At 45.8% G+C, this 6,740-nt stretch overlaps 1 protein-coding gene and 1 long non-coding RNA gene across 3 annotated transcripts in view; one reads left to right on the plus strand and one right to left on the minus strand.

The window, feature by feature from the left end:
* Zhx1 (zinc fingers and homeoboxes 1) overlaps window positions 1-4,306 on the minus strand; it is a 27,087-nt gene extending 22,781 nt beyond the window's left edge. Inside the window, exons 1-2 of one of the 2 annotated variants that reach the window (XM_076911369.1) lie at window positions 4,167-4,302; window positions 2,067-2,142 (exon numbers count right to left, since the gene is read on the minus strand). The gene's annotated coding sequence lies outside the window, so the exon portion shown is untranslated. Of the gene's footprint in view, window positions 1-2,066; window positions 2,143-4,166 lie in introns of both variants that reach the window. The other variant, XM_034516247.2, reaches the window with a different exon arrangement.
* Window positions 1-6,740, plus strand: part of LOC143434084 (uncharacterized) — a 10,136-nt gene extending 3,396 nt beyond the window's left edge. The window contains exon 2 of the long non-coding RNA XR_013103284.1: window positions 3,561-6,740. This is a non-coding gene — a long non-coding RNA (uncharacterized LOC143434084). The remainder of the gene's footprint in view (window positions 1-3,560) is intronic.

Here is a 6,740-nt window from a genome sequence, read left to right on the forward strand (position 1 = left end):
ACAACTTTTGGGAGTCCACTCCCCTTCTTTAAACCATGTGGGCTTTGAGAATCAAATCAAGGTGGTTAGGCTTAGCAGCAAGTGTGTATCCGTGGCGTCATCTTACTGTCCTGACAGCTTTTACTTTAAATAAGACATATACATTTATAGCTACCATTGCTGCTGTATTTTGAAAAGAAGCTCTGATATGAATTTTTTATTCTAAATTTAAAAACTGAAAATAAAAACTCTGCAAAAAATAATTTCTTCAGGGTTATTGGTAGTAGAGGACTCACATAGAATGTAAAGCCTTGGGATCTCAGTTCCCAACACAACATAAATTGGGCCTCAGCGTACAATTGTAACCCTAGAATTTTTAGCAGGTGGGGTTAGAAAAAGCAGTTCAATGATCTCCTTGGCTACATAAGGAGCTTGAGCCAGCCTGGGCTACATGAGACCCTTTCCAAAAAAAAAAAAAATTCAAACTTAGCCATGTGTTTGTAATTATAGTACTCAGGAGAACTGAAAGTTCCAGATCAGTTTGGGCTACATAGCAAGGCTAGGTCTTAAAAACACACATAAACATTTATTCAGTTGACCTCCTTGAACAAATGTCATTCTGAAATTGCTAATATATATATTTGTTTTCTAAAATGTATCACTGTATTTGTTTAGACATATAAGGTACATATAATTTAAACATTTGTGTGTGTGTGTGTCTTCATGGCACATACATTGAAGAACATTGATGATATAAAATGACAAGATTAGCCCTGGCCATTATGGAACTCACTCTGTTGAACCATGCTGGCCTTAAACTCAGAAATTCACCGGTCACTGCTTCATCAAAGCCAGAAATAAATGCATGTGCCACCACTGCCAGGCTGAATATCTTTTAAGAACATAACCTAGATCTGGAGAGAGGCTCATTCCTTAAAAGCATTGGCTGTTCTTCCAGAAGACAGAGGACCTTGGTTCAATTCCCAGCACCTACATGAGGCTCACATCTGCTTGTAACTCAAGTTCCAGGGGATCTAACCACCTTCTCTGCCCTCTGAGGGCACTGCATAGCATGATGCACAGACATACATGTAGACAAACACCCAAACAAGAGCAATATTATAACTTTTTTAAAAGAGTGTATGACAATAGGGTCTGGAGAGGTGGCTCAGCAGTTAAGAGCACCGGCTGTTCTTCCAGAGGTACTGAGTTCAATTCCCAGCTCCCACATGGTGGCTCATGACCATATAAAGGGATCTGATGCCCTCCTCTGTCATGCAGGTGTACATGTAGTAGAGCACTCATCAATAAATAAAATAAACTTTAAAAAAGAGTGCATGGGGGAGGGGAAGGATGCAAAAAAAAGAGTGCATGACAATAAAAGAAAAAATACTTCATCACATCACTTTTCCATATGAGTGTGAATTAAACAAAACAAACTCTTCAAAACAAGCCTCCATGTGTATGCTATTGACTACGTTAGTAAAATAGCAAAGCTCTGCTCCTTTTCAGCAAAAACAAGAATCATGAAAGGAGAAACCACTGTGGTATCTTTCATGTCCTACCCTCAGGCCAAGCAAGCTCAGCTGTGCAGGAGATGAAGCTACCGATGAGCATCTTCCACACAGACACATTTATGTTTTCAGCCTTAGCATATTTCAAACCATCTGGCATCTATGCATGCCTCTCTGGTTTGCCAGACTAATCTGTTCAGAACTGGGTATAACACTAGAGCTATATGCACTGTGGGAAAGCAAGGAACAGCACATATTTAAAGAAGTGTTCCAAATGCTGAGCCATAAGCTTGTTATACTTGACCTGTACCTTAAAACATCTCTACCAAAAACATTACGCTCTTTTAGCTGGGCAGTGATGCCGCACACCTTTGATACCAGCACTTGGGAGGCAGAGGCAGGTAGATTTCTGAGTTTGAGGCCAGCCTGGTCTACAGAGTGAGTTCCAGGACAGCCTGGGCTATACAGAGAAACCCTGTCTCGAAAAACAACAGCAACAACAACAACAACAACAACAAAAACCATTAAGTTCTTTTGAAAATATAAGAATGGCTCAGGACTGTCATAACTTACCAAAGTACTAGGATTCTTGGGGTTTTTTTTCTCATTTGAATCTAAGCAGTCTAATGAAACATATCAAGAGGTAGTTCTACAAAAAAAAAATTCATTGATATATAAAATACTGTAAATTCTATATTTAAAAAAATGCTTAAGGGCCAGTGAGTTAGCTCTGTCAGTAAAGCATTTACCACCAAGCCTGACAAACTGAGTCTGATACCCAGAACCTATATAGTGGGTGGAGATGCAACTCCTGAAAGTTGTCCTCTGCCTCCACATGCATACAGTATGATGTGCACATAACTGCACATAAACACAAATAATAAATGTAAAAAATTAGTATCTAAGATTGAGATGGTGATATACACTTGTAATCCCAGCACTGACAAAGAAGAGGCAGGAGGATTGCCATGACTTCAAGGCCAGCCTAGGCTATGTTTTAAAACTCTAATTCAAAACAAAATCTAAGATTATGCCTTTTACTTTGCCTAAAATTAGTCTGTATACTTTTAAAATATTTGAAGGGTTGAGAGAGAAACTAAGATAAAAAAAATATTCATGACCATCTTTTCCCTTATATTCCCTGTTACCAAACTACTGTCGCTGGCAGCACTCAGCCTTTCCTTCACTTAAAATCTGGAATCAGAATTGCTTCTTTAGAATGTACATAACAAGGCTATGTGCCGATAGCCTTGTTAGAACAAACTTTTATTAATCTCCATTACCAATCTGAAATAATTTTAAAGGCATGTTTAAAAGAAACAGGTAATTTCTACTGCATACAAATTAAAAGCTTAATAGGACAAAGACTTCTGAAATACAATGACCAGCACCATAAACAAAAAGGTGCACTTGTACACCCCACAACAGTCTTTTCCTGGGGGCGGAGTGGTTCTTCCGGATTTTCATTCGCCATCATATTAACCTCCGAGAGAATTGCTTCTTCAAGTTACATGGAATCCCACAAATTCTCAATCAGCCTTTCTTATAATTTCCTCCTAAATATTATCTCTCTTCTGTTTTGGTTTTGTCTTTTAGAGAAGGTTGATGACAGAAAAGTACTGTAAGCATTCCTACTTTATCTACAGTTCTTCTCCACATTCAGTTTTCCAATTGCTTTTCCCAGAGCCTTGATCCCTAAGCTAAGGATAGCAAACAGAATCTTATTCTTCGGTTTGGTTCGTTTCTTACTGGTACCTTTGGAGTACCGAAACAAAGAATTCTAAGTCCCTCTCTTGGAACTTCGGTGTAAATACACAAGGAAAGAGCTTCTGTCAGGGCTCAGCTTTCCTGCCATCAGACCCCAGTCCTTTTTATCTCCTCTTCCTAGCCAGTTCCCTTTAAGCCCCAAGGCTTAGAGAATCCTCTGGTCCATCACTCCCCCAAGTCTCTACACTCACGCTCCTGTACCTCTGTAGAAAGGGACAAGTGTGTTTCCATCATCTTTAATTAACGTCTCCCCTAAAATCCTGGTCTTCCTCAAAATATACTTCGCTCTATACTTCTTAGGGATGCAACTCTGAGTCAGTCCTCCCTGCTGATGTCTCCCGTTGCTCCGACCCCAAAGCCAGCGCACTACATACAGTCCAGCGGGAGATCCTTTACTGACTCTTCAGAGGGGCTGCGCCGCGTCCCCACGAGATGGCCCCACGCCGCCAGAGGCCCAACGCTGGAGCTCCTCCAGGACCCGCACAGTAGTTAGGGTCCGCTGTCCCAGAGACGTCCTCCCCTCAGGGAGACCGCCCCCCCCCCCGTCCCCTGAGCACCCCCAAGTTACTCAGTGTCCTCCCAACCATGGCACTGGGGCTTTCCCTCCAAACCCCCAGCCCAGAGCTCCGTCCTCGCTTTAACACCCCCGAGAGAAGCCGGGAGCTGCGACTCTGTCCGCCCGGCCGAGGGACAGGCCCGGTCCCTCCGGGTCCGATGCTACGCGCCCCAGCGCCGTGGGCTGGGTCCCGGGGGCTGGGGGGTGTTCTCTGTCCCGCTCCTGCCCGTCCCGTGCTGCGCCAGGGCCCGCGCCTCTCGGCTTCCCCACTGGGCCACGAGCTCCTGCTCGGGTTCCACCCGCAGCCCCGCAACCGCGAGGCCCAATACCCAGCCGGCTCGCGCAGCTACCTGCAGGGGCCGCCTCGCCTCAGCGCTTCGCCGCCGCCATCTTGCATTTCAGAGCGACTGCACTTTTCAGGGAGTCAACTCTGACCTGTGAACCCTAACCCCGGAACCACTCGGAGGGCCCTCGCGCGAGGGGCCCACGGAGCTCTGCAGCCCGGCAGGAGCTCCAAGACGCCAGGCCAGGGTGCGAGAGAGACTCCGGTCCCTGAACCTACAAGGGCCGTGAAGAGGAGCCAGCCGAGGCGGGGCGAGCCGGGCGCCCCACTCGAGGACTTCGCCGCTCCTCTGGGATGCGACCCAGGCCGCCCCTCTGGAACCTTGCGCTGCGGGAGGTGTGCACCGCCCCGCCCTCTGTCAGGAAGAGTCACGCCCCCTGTCAGGAGGGGGCCACGCCTCTGTCACCAGAAACCACGCCCTGGCACGAAAAGCTCCTCCTTCCGGCCTTGAGAGGCTCCGCCCCTCTCAGGCGATTGCTCGGCCAGCGGTCGTCAGAAGTTGGACCCCGCCTCCCGCGACCTGGGCCGCTTTCTGCCATTGACACTGCCTTGGTCCTCTGAAATCCCTTCCCTCTTGGAGCCGGACTCCTAAGGCCCGCCCCTCCCTAAGCCACTCCCACTGTCACTCCCCGCTCCTCCTTGGGAGGCGCTCCTCTGGATTCCAGCCGCGCCCCCACCCGCTGTCAACAGTCCCGCGCTCCTGTCAGCTGCAGCTCCGCCTCATCTAGCCCGAGTCCAGCAGGAGCCGTAGTTCCAGCTTTGGACAGGAAAAGTTGAGGGTGGCCCCACTTGGAGCCTCCCGCCTCTGTCTCCTGCCGCAGTCCCTCTTCCCCCTAAGAGCCACAGACTGAAGCCGAACTCTCAGTGGGCACCAGCCCTGCGGCGCGGCCAGCGGAGGACCATGTCATCGTCTTCCCCACCTCTGCCCCTCCGCCCTCTCATCATTGTAACAATGAACATAAAAACGAAGGCAAAAGGAAACCACTCAGGGTGTTCAGTGTATTCACGGCTCCGGACGGAAGAGAACTAACTCTTTGGCGCCTGAATGTTTAGTCCCCACCCCCATCCCAGTCATGGACCCTTTGTGTTTTGATAGCAGAGCTCCACCAAGCCACACCAGTCCGAAAATCTGCACTCTGCATTTACTTGAAGGGAAGACCTGGCTGCTGAAATCGACGTGTACAGTATTTAGTTGCATCCTAAAATTCTAAAACTTGTGTGTGCTGAGGCTTAATGATCTCACCAGCAACCTGTCCCACTCTCACCCTGTTCTCAAAACAAAAATTAACAGCACTCTAGCTCCTTGAAACTACATTCAGAATGTGAACTACTTATACAAATAATTTAAGAAATCGCTGTAATTTTTAATAAGAACAAAAATAGAAAGTAGTTTATAATGTGGTACTAACATCAGTAAAAGTAAAAAAAAATGCATTCTCCACAATGTATTTAAATACTCGTGTCCCTCATGAGAAAAATACAAGACAAACACACACACACACAAGTTTATGCTTACTCAAAGACAGCATCAGGTCCACTGAGAAGCCCAGTTTAGAATTTAACTCTGAACAAAGAGAATATTTCAAATTCAGATATTCAATCTTTTGTTCATGCATTCAACCATTTGCTTTTTGAGCACTATGTGTGCGGGACACTAAAGGAGATGTAAAATTGAGTAAGGCCATCCTGTTGTCCACTGGTATCTAAAAGGGATTGGTCTGGAACCCTTAAATAAACTGGTGTGGAATCTGCATATAATCTCTGCACATGCTCCCATGGAGTTTACATCGTCTCTACTTGGATGACATAGACGCCAAGCAAAGAGCTTCTGTACTGTAACCGTTTAGCATACTGAGACAAGAACTAAAGTTGACTCGTTCAGCAGAGATACATGCTTTTTTTTTTTCCTGAACATTTTGATCCACAGTTGGTTGAATTATAGATGTGGAAGCCATGGATCGGGAAGGCTGTGTTCTGTCTTCCAGGATCTTTCAGACTAGATGCTAGGCAAAAACATCCTCATAAAATACATCAAAGTGAAAATCGAGGAGAATCAGAAGTGGCTGAGGCATATGGATCTCTCTCTCTCTCTCTCTCTCTCTCTCTCTCTCTCTCTCTCTCTCTCTCTCTCTCTCTCCCGAACCCATATGTGTGTATATATGTGTGTGTTTTCCTTTTCTTATTCTTCCTTTTTAGCACAGTTTATAGTCTTATCCTTCTCTCTCTAAAGCAGCCAGCCTGCTTCATTCCCCAAAGCCAACAGCCCAGAAGTCTCCCAATTTAAGGTCACTCCCACAGGGCATTTCTGTCCAGGAAAACAATTTCAATAGCACAGTGCTGGGAACAGTATCCCTGGCTGAAGTGCTGCCAATTATCTGGCATCCTTGCACAAAGCAAGACTGTTACCAGCACTTGAAAAAAAAGAGAGAGAAACAACAACAAAAAAAATGTTTCAGACTTAAGCAATATGCATATATGTTTCCCATAGCAGATTGTGCCAGCCCACATAAATCTGTTTAGAGACCACACTTACAGGGTAACTTGTTTCTATTAAAATAAACTCATTTATAAAAATTGTAAA

This window comes from Arvicanthis niloticus, chromosome 13 (assembly GCF_011762505.2).
Source record: "Arvicanthis niloticus isolate mArvNil1 chromosome 13, mArvNil1.pat.X, whole genome shotgun sequence".
Classification (NCBI taxonomy): Eukaryota; Metazoa; Chordata; class Mammalia; order Rodentia; family Muridae; genus Arvicanthis; species Arvicanthis niloticus.